Below are 14,946 nucleotides of genomic sequence, written 5' to 3'. Positions count from 1 at the left end.
CCCTCTGCTTTCAGGTCATCTCCATCATCGATCCAGGCTTGGATCCCTCCAAACATCTTCACTGGTCGCCTTCCAGCAACTTCTTCTTTCAGGCTCCATAGACTGTAACGAGGATTCCTGACGTCTTTTGAACCCTATGCAGCCGCAGCCCCTGGGCTAGGTAACCCGAGCATCTCGGTGCTCCAACATAGGGTCACTATCTAAGTGTCCAGATCCTTTTTCGTTTTCAGTCTACCTAGTCGGATTCGTCCGGAAACAGTAACTTTAGAAACGCTAGCATCCATAGACTTCTTCCCGCATCCCGCGTGAGAGTGCACACTCTGCACCCGATCTCCCTAGGCCTCCTGCTCGTAATCTTAAGGTTCAGTAGTGTAGTCCTAGCGATCCTGAAGCCTCTGGATCTTGTTACTTACCTGCTAGTATTTCGCATTCCACTTTTAAAGTATATGGTTTTTCGTGCCCCTCGGGCATTTGTGAAAATTGTGCAACTTGAAGTATTTTCGTAAGAGTTTTGTATTGTGTTTAGCTCCCTGACTCATAAAGAGTTCAGGGTAGACTTGTTATTAATAAATATCCTATATTTTTATAACAACTTGTGTGGTGTCCTTTCACTTGGTGTTCAAGGGGTATATGTGATGGTAAAACAGCTGACTTAACACGCCCTCTAGAGTTTAGCCTAAAGACTGCTCTTGTCCACGCTACTAGGATAGCTGGTCTGATACGGTTGACTTACAACCAATCATCAATAAGGGTTGTTTGGTATGATACAAAGTGATCACTAGAATAGTGAGCACTATATATCAGGCCAACTTCTCACAATCTCCTCCCAAAAGAGACGGATGACAGGGCAGTCCCACCAGATGTGCCTGAAGTCTCCCGGCAGGCCACAGCCCCTCCAACATCTATCCGAGGAGCCGGAAAAATCCGGCTCAACTTAGCCGGATAGAAGTACCAGTCCATCATTGTTTTAAAATGGGCCTCCCTAATCCCCACCGAATGATTGTGTTTAGCTATATCATGCCACAGGTGGGACCATTCCCCATCTGAGATACTACGTCCGAGGAGATCTTCCCAGAGGGCCATGTATCGCGGTCTAGGGGAAGTAGTCGTAGACAGCAGGAGGCTATAGAGGAAGAAATGGCACCCCGCATGGTGGATGTTTTAGTAAGGAAGGTTTCGAAGGGGTTAAGCGGTCTGGTGGGTGCATCTCTGACCGAGGGAGACAGCGCCCAATGGAGTAACTGGGTATGGCAGAACCGCTCCGACCGTTGGACCTCATAATCCCGCATACAGTTGTCAAATGTGAGCAGGGCATAGCCATGAAACAAATGTGTGAGAGCTAAGCAGCCCCCCTCCCTCCAGGCGTCAAAGGGACCTTCACTTGCAACAGGTGGAAAGGCAGGATTAAAGTGTATAGGCGTAAAGGGGGGCGGGATTGACGTCCAACGTTCATCACCAGAGACCGAGTCCCACACCTTCAAAGCAGTGCCGGTGGGGGTACTAATGTAAGCGTTCAGGGGCCTATCACCTTTGGGCTTCCACACCAAGTCCCATATCGATCTCCCCGTTCCACTCCTGTCCATGTGCAACCAATGTTTCTCCGAAGTAGGCTGGGACCACTCCACCAATACCCGCAGTTGTGCTGCCTTGTAGTATAATTGCATGTCTGGAAGGCCTACCCTCCCTCCTTCCTCAGGCGTCGAAGGACGTTAAACGAAAAACGAGCGCGACCCCCCTGCCAGATAAAGCGGAGCATCAGTGTTTTGATACGGCGGAAGAAGTCCCTTTTAAGAACAATAGGAAGCGCCTGGAAGAGGTATAAGAGCTTAGGAAGAAGGGTCATTTTGAACGCATGGATCCGCCCCAGCCAAGATATGTACAGTGGCCGCCAACGGGCCAGGTCACCCTGCACCTTCTCCAAAAGGGGAGGGAAATTGGCAGAGTACAGCTTCCCAATCGTGGGAGTCAGATGGATCCCCAGGTACAGTATGGAGGAGAGGGTCCATGGCAGAGGCGTGAGTGGCTGGAGGCGGTCCACCTCTGCTGAAGAAAGTGTGAGGTTGAGAATATAGGATTTATCGTGGTTGATCTTAAAGCCCGCTACGTCCTCAAAGCGCGATAGGGCGTCCTGAATGTGGGGAAGGGAGTGAGTGGGGTCCGAAAGGGAAAGCCGGACGTCATCGGCGAACAGGGTGATCTTGTGTTGTTCCCCAGTGAAGGGCAGTCCCCGAATATACGGGTTCTCCCTCACAGCGAGCGCCAGAGGTTCAATGCTTAAAGCAAAAAGCAGGGGGAAAGGAGGCAGCTCTGCCTAGTACCTCGCGAATGTGGAAAGAATGCCGACAGATGCCCGTTAACCGTTACTCTAGACCGGGGGCTGCTGTAGTTCGCTTTGAGCATCGCTAAGAATTTGGCCGAGAAGCCAAACGCCGTCAAAGTTTGGAACAAGAAGCCCCAATCCACCCGGTCAAAGGCCTTCTCGGCGTCGAGGCCTACTAGGATCGCTGGGATCTTGAACCTGTTGGCCTTCTCGATCAGATGGATCACTCTCCTGGTGTTATCATGAGTTTGGCGCCCTTTAATGAACCCTGATTGGTCCGGGTGGATGAGTGCTGGCATCAGGTCCTGGAGCCTGTTAGCGATGATGGAAGAATATAACTTGCCATCCACGTTAAGTAGGGCTAATGGTCTATACGAAGAGCACTTAGATGGGTCCTTCCCTGGTTTGGGGATGACCGATATGATAGCCTCTGCCATGGAGCCCGAAGTCATGCCTGTCTCCGCCATGGCATTAAAAAGTTGCACCAAAAAATCAGCCACTTCAGAGGCAAAGGTTTGATAGAAGAGAGCCATAAACCCATCCGCTCCCGGAGCCTTATGGGGCTTCAGAGCTTTAATGGCATTCAAGACCTCTTCCCTGGTGAAGGGAGCAGTGAGCAGCTCGTTCCACTCCGTGGATACCCGAGGGAGCGGCAGCGCGTCTAGGTAATCTATTTGCCTCCCGGGGTCAAGGGTATCCCCTGAGTACAGTGTTGCATAGAAATCACCGAAGAGGCCAGCCTTGGCCTCATCACTATGTATCAAGGTCCCTGCCGCGTCTCGGATCCCCCCTATGTATTCCCTCTCCCTCTTGTCTCGGAGTTGGGGGGCCAGGTGTTTCCCCACTTTGTTACCCTGCGAGTAGGAGAGGCGTCGCAATTTCAGCAAGGTAAATTCCGCTCTGTTATTGTAATGAGCTCTGAGTTTGCCCCTGACAGCCGTCAGCGGTCTCAGCGTCTGTCTGGAGGGGTTTTGTTTATGCGCCAGCTCAAGAGCGGAGAGCTCCCTCTCCAGCTCCTCTCGTTCCGTCCTTCTCAGCCTGTTAAGGGCGGCATTAAGCGCCAAACAGCTGCCCCGTATCGATGCCTTGAAGGGGTCCCACCTAATAAAAATAGAGGTGTCGTTCTTGTGGTTAAAGTAAAAAAATTCACGAATAGCCTTCCGTATTGCCTTACAGGATGGGTCATCCCGGACCAGGGAGGCCGGTAAATACCACTTGCGTTGGACGGTGCATCCCGCCGCCCAGTGTAAGCAAAGCGTAAGCAAACTGTGATCAGAGACAGACAGAGGAAATATCTTGGCGTCGCGCAGGTTCCCCCGAAGGGATTGACTCAAATAAATGTGGTCTAAGCGAGAATAAGAGTGATGAACGTGGGAGAAGAAAGTAAAGTCCCTAGTATGGGGGTCGAGAAAGCGCCAACTGTCTATAAGACCCATGTTCCCCATCCTGCGCTGTGTCTCAGAGGAGAAAAGGCCGGAGTCGGATCTCTGGTGATGAGAGCTGTCCAATTCCTTATGCCATACTAGGTTAAAATCCCCCATTACAATCAAGGCCCCCTCGACGAAGTCCTCAACTATCCGCAGCAGGTCCTGAACAAACCCATTTTGACCTACATTGGGAGCATATAGGACCAAGAACGTGCTCAGCTTGCCGAGGAGCATACCCTTAACCATGAGCCAGCTGCCCTCTTTGTCGCTACGCACTCCCATGGGTTGGAAGTGTAGGGCCGAGCGGAAAAGAAGGGCCACTCCCCTGTGTTTCGTGGGAACTGAGGACCTATAAATAATGGGAAATTGCTTATGCTTAAGGCGGGTTTCATCCTTCCGTGCCAGGTGGGTTTCTTGAAGGCCCACCACGTCTAATTGATGATCAAGGATATACTTCCATACCTTCTGGCGTTTCTGGGGGGAGTTCAAACCCTTCACATTCCAAGTACCTAAGGTGAGAGGCATCACGGAATTAGAACCCACCCCCGCTCAACAATCACTATCATTCTGGCAGACCCCCCCCCAGCCAGGACCAGTGCCCCTCAACATTCCCTCCTCCATAAGTGTAATCAGTGCACAATAGCTCAGGCCCAAGACTGATACACGTCATGCAATGACCAACCCCCATCCCCCTCCCCTCCAGGCCACCTATCACAGCACATCTAACACCTTCCATCCACCACGATTCCCTCACACAAGGCTCTCTGCTACCACCACTACCCTCCCACCCCTCCCCCCCTCACTCCAACCAACTTTCCCCCCCAAATCTTTAGAATAAAAAAGTCTGAAAATTCCATGCAACATAAAACAATGAAAGGCACCGCCAGGGGGCCTTCCAACAATGACCGCAAGGGTCGGGGGTGGAGAGACCAGGCAGTGTCCACCCAAAACACAGGTACGGGATGACGCACCAGAGAGTTCATAGACCATTCGTAGTACCTGATAGAAATGTGTCCCTCCGGCTTCCATGAAGCTCCGTCCTGATGCATCATGCCGCCGATGAGCTGTCAGATCGCGCCGCCTCCGTCACCAGCGCAACCGAGGCAACTGCCGTTCCTCTCTCGTGCAGGCGAGCCGATAGGTCCGGCCCCCCCGCTGCAGCAGACCGACCTATTCTCTGCCAGGCCGGGGAGCCCGATCGACGTCTTGATGGGGAGCCCCCCTCCCTGGGGGTCGTGGTGGTGTCATTTAGGCCTAGGAGCTCCCTGGCTGCTGATAAAGATCTGACCTGGACAAGTCTGTTTTGCCAACAAAAGATGAGGCGAAAAGGGTGGCCCCAGGAGTAGGCCACATTCTAATCTCGTAGGAATGCGGTCACTGGGCGGAAGTCTCTCCGTTTCTGCAGTGTCGAAGCAGCCAGGTCTTGAACAAGCTGAGGACGGTGGTCTCGAAATTGCAGGGGATTCATTCCTCGTGCCTTCCTAAGTATGCGCTCCTTCAGCTGGAAGTCATGGACACAGACCAATACGTCAAGCGGATGATGCTCTCTGGCCTCGCGGCAAGCCTACCCGGTGGACCCTGTCCATACGAATTTCCTTGAGGTCGTCTTCTACCAAAATCTGTAGGAAGAGGGCGTCCACATAGCCTCGCAAGTCCCCCCCCCTCTCCTTCCCAGGGCACCGCTCGGATCCTGATATTGTTTCGGCGCGACCTGTTTTCTAAGTCCTCAGCATGGGCCTGGAGGTCCAGATTCTGCTCCGTTATTCTAAGCACTTCCTGCTGGAGCTGGTGCACATCACCCGCCAGCCCCAGGTCATGTTCCTCCAAGGTCGCCACCCTCTCTCCTATGCCGTCCACACCTCTCCTCAACTCACACAGGTCCGATGCCAGCTGGGAGCGGAGCTCCGAGATGTCCTCGTTGATGGCTGTAAAGAGCTCAAGCATAAAGGCCTTGGTGGTGGGTGCGTCATCGTCTCCTCGCGGGGGCGATTTGCTGGTCCCAGGGGACGATGCAGGCGGCGGGCCCTTCGGCACTCCATCCTTGCTCGGTTTGTCCTTACGCAGTCTGGTCATCATACCTCCAGTCCAGAGGCCCAACCGGATACAGGAGAAGTAGCCTGAACACCCCCTACACAGCGCACTCCCGGAGCGTAACTCAGGCGTCCGCAATCAAGTCGTTGCTGCGCCGCCTGTACCCCTATAGCCCTGTAGCTTGGATCTCGTGGCGGGTACTCACTCAGGCGCACTCGACGTCGGGGCCCGGAATCCAAGACACCCCTGTCCGCCGCCACCGGAAAGGCCCAAAAGGCACAGGTCCGTCAGGCTGCAGAACCCGGCCACCACAGTCCACCACACCAAACCACACTGCCAGCTATGGGTGGCAACTCCGGGTAAAGGCCCACAGCGAGACCACAGGTCGATACCGTCAGCCGCAGTCGCCGCTCCTCCCTGCGGGCAGTCAGTGGTAGGGCCAGACCCTCCCGAAACAGTCCAGGCACCGACACCAGGGCAGCCCTATGCCAGGCGCAGGTCTCTCTGGTCCCCCGTCAGTGGCCGATCCCCCAATGACCAATCTTCCTCCGGCTAGTTGAGACCTTGTGGGCCCTCTGCAAGCCCACAGATCACCGCTGCACCACCACCGGCCGGCCCCGGTGCCACGTGGAGTTGTGGCCACACCAGTGCCCGAGGTCCCCCGACTCAATTGGGGACCCCACGTAGCTCCTCACGTCCCTCTAGGCACAGGGCCCCTGCAAAGCCGACCCTGCTGCCTCCAGCCCCGTACCTGGGAGCGCGGAAGCACCGCGAGTCACGGCATGGCGCCCGGCCCGGATAGGCCCAAAAGCGCCGGCCTCAAGTAGTGGGCGCCGGCTCCCGAAGCGGCCCGATCTCCGGACTCGGCACCACACCAGGGAGCCAGCGAGCCCCAGCTCCGGCCGAAGTGCGAAGCTGCCTCACAGCAAGGGGCCCGAGCTGTCCGTGTGCAGTCTCCAGCAGCCCGAACCCAGTCGTCGCGGCCAGGTCGGGCGCGGGAGTCAGAAGCAGCCCGATCGGGCAGAAGCAACAGAGGCCGGAGAGCCAGGCCTCGTCCCGCTCTTCCGCGGATCGCCAGTTCTCTCGCTCCGGGAGGCTGAAAAGTTACACCACTCGCTCCCTTTAGGCAACGGGCACCGGCAGGCACAGGTTCGATCCTGATGTCGGCCCTAGGAGGCAGCTTCTCAACGCTGGGCAATTCGTGGCGCCAGAGGGACACAAAGGTACGTCTCACTCCGTCGCCATCTTGGCCATGCCCCCTCTTGTTGTTTTTTAAAACATTTTTGGGGAAGGGGGCCATGTGGCCCCCCTCCAGAGGTCAATTATGGCCCTGTGGACTCCACAAGTTTATGTGGGGTCACGATCCATGAATTTGCAATGCAGTCTTAACAAATGCATTTAATTTACAGCCCTGATAACCTCAATGTAAATAGCTATAACATGAAATGTATACATGCTAAAGCACCAAAATTGTAAAAACGTTTAGAGGCGAAGTATTTTGTTTATGTTGTTTATCACGTGACATAGTATTTACTTTATTATCCACATTGAAACGCACAAAACTTGCCCGTGATGAAGGAGTAGAATCACTCCGAAAAGCGTAGGACGTTGTGTCAGCAATAAATCTGCACTTAAGAATAGTGGCCACTGCTCCGTTGTAATTCTTTACCAAGATTGAAGGGGAGAATACGCAGGTTCAGCGTGTTAATGTTAAGGGGGTGGCTACCCCTGCCGTGAGCCCGCCGACATCGAGGCTTGGGATCAGCTGAGTTCCGTGTTAATGTGTTTCAAAACCCTTGCCCACACGAAGATGCCACTTGAATTTAAGCAGCTGCAGGAGCCCGCAATCGGAATACAAGTCGAGCTAAGAGCAGGAGGAACAGGGAGCTGCATCCGCCTAACTCGGACCTTGCCGGTGAACCGTTTGAAAGGGCTACGGGAACTGATTTCAAGTGGTAAGCGATATCGTGGAAATCGGATAAGTGTGCTAGTGAATAACTACTAACCACGCTAAGTACATGTGCAGCCCGAATAACAGCGGGATTTACGAGTTTGGACTAAATCGTAAACTACTATGACTGACACAAGAAACAACAAACGGAAGGCGGCAGCAACTAAGCTATTTGACAAAACTGCCCGCATTGACAATGGCGGCGATAGAATTACAACCGTGACTGAAAAGGTAAAAGATAAGAGAAAACTATGGGATACCTTATGGAAAGTGCTCAAAAAAGAACAGTCAAAGTGGTGGGAAGCCACAGCACTCCAGCATTATGTAGAGTGCAACAGAATACCGCGGGGTTTACGCATTTTTATAACCCCTACATTGCAACAACCAGATCCAGAATTAATATCAGACTGGATGGAAAATAACCATATTTGTTCACTAAACATGCTGAAACTATTAATTAAGGCTGCTGAAAAAGAAAGCATAAAACTTACACAAGAAAGTGAAGAGTTAATAGTCAAATTAAAAGAATTACTTGGTGATGATGAATTCAATAATGAAATGGATAAAATGAACAAGCGGCTGGAAAAGCTAGACGAGGAAATCAAAATGAAAAAGTTGTCTAAATTTGAAAGAGACAAAATTGATTATAAAAATGGCCAAATTCTCACTTTTGGAAAAAAGTTTGATAAACTAAGAAAGGAACAGACTACTCAATTGAAGTCTAATGAGGGATTAACTCAAGGTGTCCAGGATGGAAGTGAACCGGCAGCTTCAACTAGCAAAGTATCCCAACTGACGGAACAAATTTTACAGTGTGACTCTGAGGAATTACGCGAGCCACAAGGAAATGATGCAGAAGCATTAAAAGTACGATTTTTAAGGGAGTACGAGCTGCTGGCAAAAGAGAGAGCAAACACTATGGCCAGCAACGACAGCCCGGCAAGAGGGCGTGGAAGAGGAGGAAGAGGAGGCAGAAAGCCAAATTACTCAATGCCAACAGACAGCCCAGTGGGAACAAGAACGAGGGGCAAATTCGCGAAGAAAACATGAAGATCAAGACTGTGGTAAATCTTTCTGATTACGAATTAAGTAAGGATGAATTGGAGGTTTTAATGTTAGGTTTATCTTTTTGCCCAACTTCAAATTTTAATTATACAGAGACAAGAGTCGACCTGTTTCACTATATACGGAAATTAAAACTGAGAAAGTGGTTTACAAATAAACCCAGCAAACAAACTGGTGAACGTGCTAGTGATGTTGTAAATTTACAATTAGGGGACATTGAGACTTTACAGGTTGTGCATGAATTGGCAGGAGTTGAAGGGACAGTGGAAGATCCCATCCTGAATTCAGCTAGTAGTAATTTGACACTAGACTTGATGGCTAAAACTCCATTTAAACCTAAATCAGTGTTCCTCCCTCAAATCAATTGCGTAGCGATTAATTGTTTTGAGAAGGGGGTGATTAATGAGCTAAAAAGACTCAAATTACACAAAATGTTTACTAGAAGTAATCTGAATGAAAGCCAACGTAAAGCTTTGAATGTGTTGGAAACTAATCGTGAATTTGTTATAAAACAGAGTGACAAGGGAGGCAATATTGTCATCTGGCCACTGGATATGTACAAACAGGAAGGGCTTTCACAGTTATCAGATACTAACAGATACTGCCAAACCACTAGAAAACTGGATGATCTAGCAATGTTGTCAGTAGCTAACCAAATTACTGAATGGAAAGATGAAGGCATATTGACTAATGATGAATTTTCCTATTTGGCGTGCAAGTATCCTAAATTGCCTGTTTTATATTTGCTTCCCAAGTTGCACAAAAATGCCCAAAGACCACCAGGGAGGCCAACCGTTTCCTCCTGTGGGAGTGCTCTAGAAAACACTTCCAAATATGTAGATTTTTTCCTGCAGCCCTTGGTACAATCTCTCCCATCATTTGTCTTAGATACCAGAGATTTTTTACTACAGATCAGTGGCTTAGAGTGGTCCTCTGATTATCTCATGTTAGGACTTGATGTGTGTAGCCTTTACACCAGTATTCCACAAAACTTAGGTTTAGAAGCCTGCAAACAATCTTTCAGAGGTAGACCGTTGGGTCTCTCCCAACATACAGAGATGTTACTCAAGATGATTGAACTATGCTTGAGTAACAATTTTTTCCTCTTCGACAATACCATTTACAGACAATCCAGGGGACGGCGATGGGGACCTGCTTTGCCCCCAGCTTCGCAGGTATTTACCTCGGCTGGTGGGAGGAGCAGGTAGTCCATAAGATCGGACTATTCAAAGACCACGCCGTCCTCTGGTTACGCTATATAGATGACATCTTCTGTGTGTGGAATGGTACTGAAACACAAGCAATTGAATTTGTGGAGCAACTCAATAACAACGAAATGAATCTCCAATTCACACACCAGATCAGTAGAGATACCATGGAGTTTCTAGACCTCAAATTAGAGGTAGAAAATAACAGTATTGTGAGTTCGCTGTTCAGAAAAGCCACGGCTGGCAACAGCCTACTACATGCAAGCAGCTGCCATCCACGCAATCTAATATACAGCATACCTTTTGGGGAACTACTACGAGCACGTAGAAATTGTAGTACAATGGATACATTTGAAAAGGAGAAAATTATTATGAGGGATAGATTTCTGACACGTGGCTACAGCCCTAAGAGTGTTAATGAGGCCATTACTAGAGTCGAGGCTCTCAATCGTCAGGATCTCCTATTCCCCAAGACTGAGGAATCTCAAACAAAACCCAAAGAAGTAGTAAGATTTATCACTACCTACAATACACATGCGTGGGAAGTGAAAAAAAGTATCAACAAATTTTGGGGGGTTCTTAAAACTGATAACGATCTAAGAGAATGTATAGGAGACCACCCATCCCTTACTTTCCGGAAACCTAGGTCATTACGGGACCAATTGTGTAGGAAAATGATCCCGAACCCCGAGAAAGTTAATGCTGTCAAAGGCTTCTTTACATGTAACCAATGCAAAGCTTGCAAATTTAGCAGCAGCATTAAATCACAAAAATACAACAGCACTGAAGCTCCATGGGTCATAAATAAACATTTAAACTGCAATACTGAGTATGCCATCTACACTTTAAAGTGCCCTTGTTCAAAATACTATATTGGGAGCACCATCCACAAAGGTAAAAAACGGGTGTTAGAACACCTGAGAGCAATTGGTAAAAACGACAAGACCTATCCTGTGGCTCGCCATTTTCATGAGCATCACAAAAGCAATGCCAATCTGGTTAAGTTTGCAGTCATAGATTGTGTCCCCCCTAATATAAGAGGTGGTAATAGATTACTTGAACTCAGAAAACTGGAGTACAAATTTATTATCAGATTCAACACCAAGGTGCCCCATGGGTTGAATATGGACGAGGAGATGTCAGTACACTTACATTAATTGTCTAACTAAGCTGTGATAAATTGCTGCTAGTAACCTTCTGATTGATGTTTTTAAGAATTTGTGTGTTTTCTTCATAATACGTTTTTTTTGGTTATGAAGATTTTAATAGGATTTTACCTTTATCATTATCCTAGGTGTTTCAGATGTATACTTAAGAATCAATTGGTGATGGTCCAGGCTGATATCCGAGACTGCTGTAGCCCACTGGGGCACAATTCTGGTTGACTCATCTGAAATTTAATTGTTGTTTGGGATGAACTCTAGTCTTGTATGGACATTATTCAATATCCAGCAACGGTAAAAGCCCACTTGGGCAAGACTTTGAACAAAGAACTGTGTGTGGTTTTGTGATCATGGCGTATCTTTGCAATTTAATACGGCCCACTGGGGCAGTACGTTACACAATGCGATATCTACACAATGCGATATCTACACGTTAGGATTACGATCTTCCTTTCACGCATTGAATATGCCTAAAACGTGCACAGCTCAAATGACTAATGAACCTTGGTGACACTTTGTCTTTTGGGACTGGAGGTTCGAATCCCATACTTACCAAATTGGTTGAATAATTTTGAATGTTATTTATAATTGAGTGGCGAGGTACACTTACTTTATGATTATAATGCTGATAAATAATTTTGAGCGTAAGCACAAGTTTATGTGGGGTCACGATCCATGAATTTGCAATGCAGTCTTAACAAATGCATTTAATTTACAGCCCTGATAACCTCGATGTAAATAGCTATAACATGAAATGTATACATGCTAAAGCACCAAAATTGTAAAAACGTTTAGAGGAGAAGTATTTTGTTTATGTTGTTTATCACGTGACACAGTATTTACTTTATTATCCACATTGAAACGCACAAAACTTGCACGTGATGAAGGAGTAGAATCACTCCGAAACGCGTAGGACGTTGTGTCAGCAATAAATCTGCACTTAAGAATAGTGACCACGGCTCCGTTGTAATTCTTTATCAGGATTGAAGGGGAGAATACGCCGGTTCAGCGTGTTAATATATATATATATATATATATATATATATATATATATATATATATATATATATATATATATATATATATATATATATATATATATATATATATATATATATATATATATATATATATATATACATATATCTAAAGGGTACAACATGAACAAGGTAATTTATGTAAAAATGCATAAGATATTGCCCTAAAGAAAATGTGTGTATTTTGTATTCTTTTTTTATGTGGTTTATGTTTCTGAGCTGCCTTGTCTTTATGCTAATGCTTTGCCTTATTGTTATGCCTGCATTGTGTCGTCTTTGGTATACAGGTGCGTCTATGTTTGGCGGTGCACTTAGAATGCTTTTTCAAGAAATTAATTCAATAAATTAGCTTCAGCTGCGGGTAGATCCCAAATTTCTTTCCCGTGACACAATGCTGAATTCCAGTCAATTACTTATCTGTATAATTTCTTCCTCTTTTTATAATTCTACGGTCATCTTACTCTGAAAATCCGAGCAGCTTTTTGAGGCAGTATCTGGATGAAACAGAAGGTACAGGCACAATTATAAACAATTTAGAAAACTCTTTATGCTTTTAACTGTGGGTTTAAAGTGTTTTTCACATTAAGGAATTCGCATTTTTGGTGTATGGTTTACTTTGTCAAAGCTTGAAATATTCACATCCCCATGAGAAGAAGACATACTGGTGAATTTAGATAAAAGCATCCGCAACAGGAAGCAAATGGACATGTAAGTGTTTTTCATTAATTATTACTTTTTTTTATATCTGAGAACTCTAATTACCTAGCGTTAAAATTACCCAATTTGATAGTAATCACTTTTACCAAGAAAGGGAGCCTAAATAAGCCATGTCAGTATTTGAACTAGTGAACCAACCGATCTATGTATGTTTCAGCGGTGAGCGTTCAAATCAGCTAATAATCTTGCCACCTACATCTACTCAGAGCTCCACAAAATGTAGAGATAAAGGGGCATATTACCAAGGGCATTATCGCCGCATTAGCGGGACTTTTTCCCGCTAATGCGGCGATAATTTTATCGCCCTATTACCAAGCTGTCGCTAACACCAGTTTGCGACAGCTTGGCATTTAGGGGCCCACTTTGCATGTCAGCGATAATTATCGCTAATGACATGCAAAGTGGGCGTACCAAGATGTTAGCGACTGAAAACAGTCGCTAACATCTCTAACTCCTCTTAACAACTTTTGGAAATATTCGCGCTAAGCGCGAATATCTCCAAAGGCTAACGCCTGCTAAAAGCAGTTCTTAGCCATGTTATCCAATGGAAGGTGGATAACATGGCTAAGAGCATTGTCACGATAATGCATGAATATCGCTGATTTTTCAGCGATATTCATGCATTTCGCAGGATTTTTACCGCTTTTGAGATAAACCTTGATAATATCAAGGTATCTCAGCGGTAAAAATCCTCGGTGATATTTTTTTCCCGCTAGTAATATGCCCCAAAATTTTTTCACGTTTTTATAATCATCATATCATTATTCCTTTTTGTTCTGATAATGGACGTTATTCCCGTCATTAAGGGGTTGATCCTTTCTCTTTGCTATTTGCTAGGTTACAGGAAGGTAGTGATATTATAATCAAATTAGTTTCCTGAATTCCCTTGTGCTTCACTTTTTACTTTTTTCAAGAAAAAACATTTTGACATTTTATAGATATATTGTGTTGGATTTAATTAACAGGACACTTGTATTTATTGAACATATGGGCCTGATTACAAGTGGCCCGCGTCAAGGCGATAATTATAAAACCCAGCACAGACGTGATTGAATGTATTGGGCGAAAAAACTATTGCCGAGTCTTACCCTGTGGGGAATAACATATGGATTTTGGTTCTTATTACACCAAAGTCTGCATATCCCCAAAAATATCTAGACGTTTTCAAGTTAAATTCCACCAGATTAGACCTTGAGAAGTGTGCAAAGTATATCACATCTAGTAATTACTGGGTGCCATAAACAACAAACAACTTACAATTGTAATCCAGGTGCAAACAGGCTTTTACCCAAGGATCACAATTTTACGGGCCACTTGTAATCAGGCCGAATATGTACTCATTAGGCCATGAAATTATTGAACACAAAGCATTGTCCTTTGGTTGTGAAATGGACCCAGAATTATGTATTTTGCCCAGTAGCTGAATTACATAATGTGTAACTAGGAACCCTAAATTCAAATCTCGGTTTCCCCTCCTGCTCAGGTTAAGTGATGCTGCACCAAGGACTTAACATCATTGTGGTACAAAAGGGGGTGGTGATGGACGGAGCATCTGAACCAATCAAACACTCACACCCAGTCAACAGATCTGGGTTTAATCCATCACTGCCAAGCCATGCCTTCCCTGGACCGGAAACAAGCTTCCGAGGACCGGTTTCTGGCATTTCAGCCGTCTTCAGCCCGGCTTGCTTGAATCCAGTGGCAAAGTGAGCAAGGGACTCACGTCTGAGCATACCCTGCGAACTTATGGCGAACAAAGTGGTACAAAAGGGGGTGGTGATGGACGGAGCATCTGTACCAATCAAACACTCACACCCAGTCAACAGATCTGAATTTAATCCATCACCGTTCTTTAGCCCACTCTGCCACCCCAGTTCAGACATGGCCATATGCAAATCAGTCTGACCCTGTGCCTCATGGGAACAGTCCAGCCCGAACTGCCAAGCCATGCCTTCCCTGGACCGGAAACAAGCTTCCGAGGACCGGTTTCTGGCATTTCAGCCGTCTTCAGCCCGGCTTGCTTGAAT

At 47.0% G+C, this 14,946-nt stretch overlaps 1 long non-coding RNA gene across 1 annotated transcript in view; it reads left to right on the top strand.

Moving 5' to 3' along the window:
• The window catches only part of LOC144785482 (uncharacterized), a 109,468-nt gene extending 97,350 nt beyond the window's left edge, over window positions 1-12,118 (top strand). Inside the window, exon 3 of the long non-coding RNA XR_013601920.1 lies at window positions 11,297-12,118. This is a non-coding gene — a long non-coding RNA (uncharacterized LOC144785482). The remainder of the gene's footprint in view (window positions 1-11,296) is intronic.
• Window positions 12,119-14,946: the final 2,828 nt, after the last annotated feature.

The sequence above is a fragment of the Lissotriton helveticus genome, chromosome 10 (genome assembly GCF_964261635.1).
Source record: "Lissotriton helveticus chromosome 10, aLisHel1.1, whole genome shotgun sequence".
NCBI lineage: Eukaryota > Metazoa > Chordata > Amphibia > Caudata > Salamandridae > Lissotriton > Lissotriton helveticus.
This window is presented reverse-complemented; position numbering and strand designations above follow the sequence as displayed.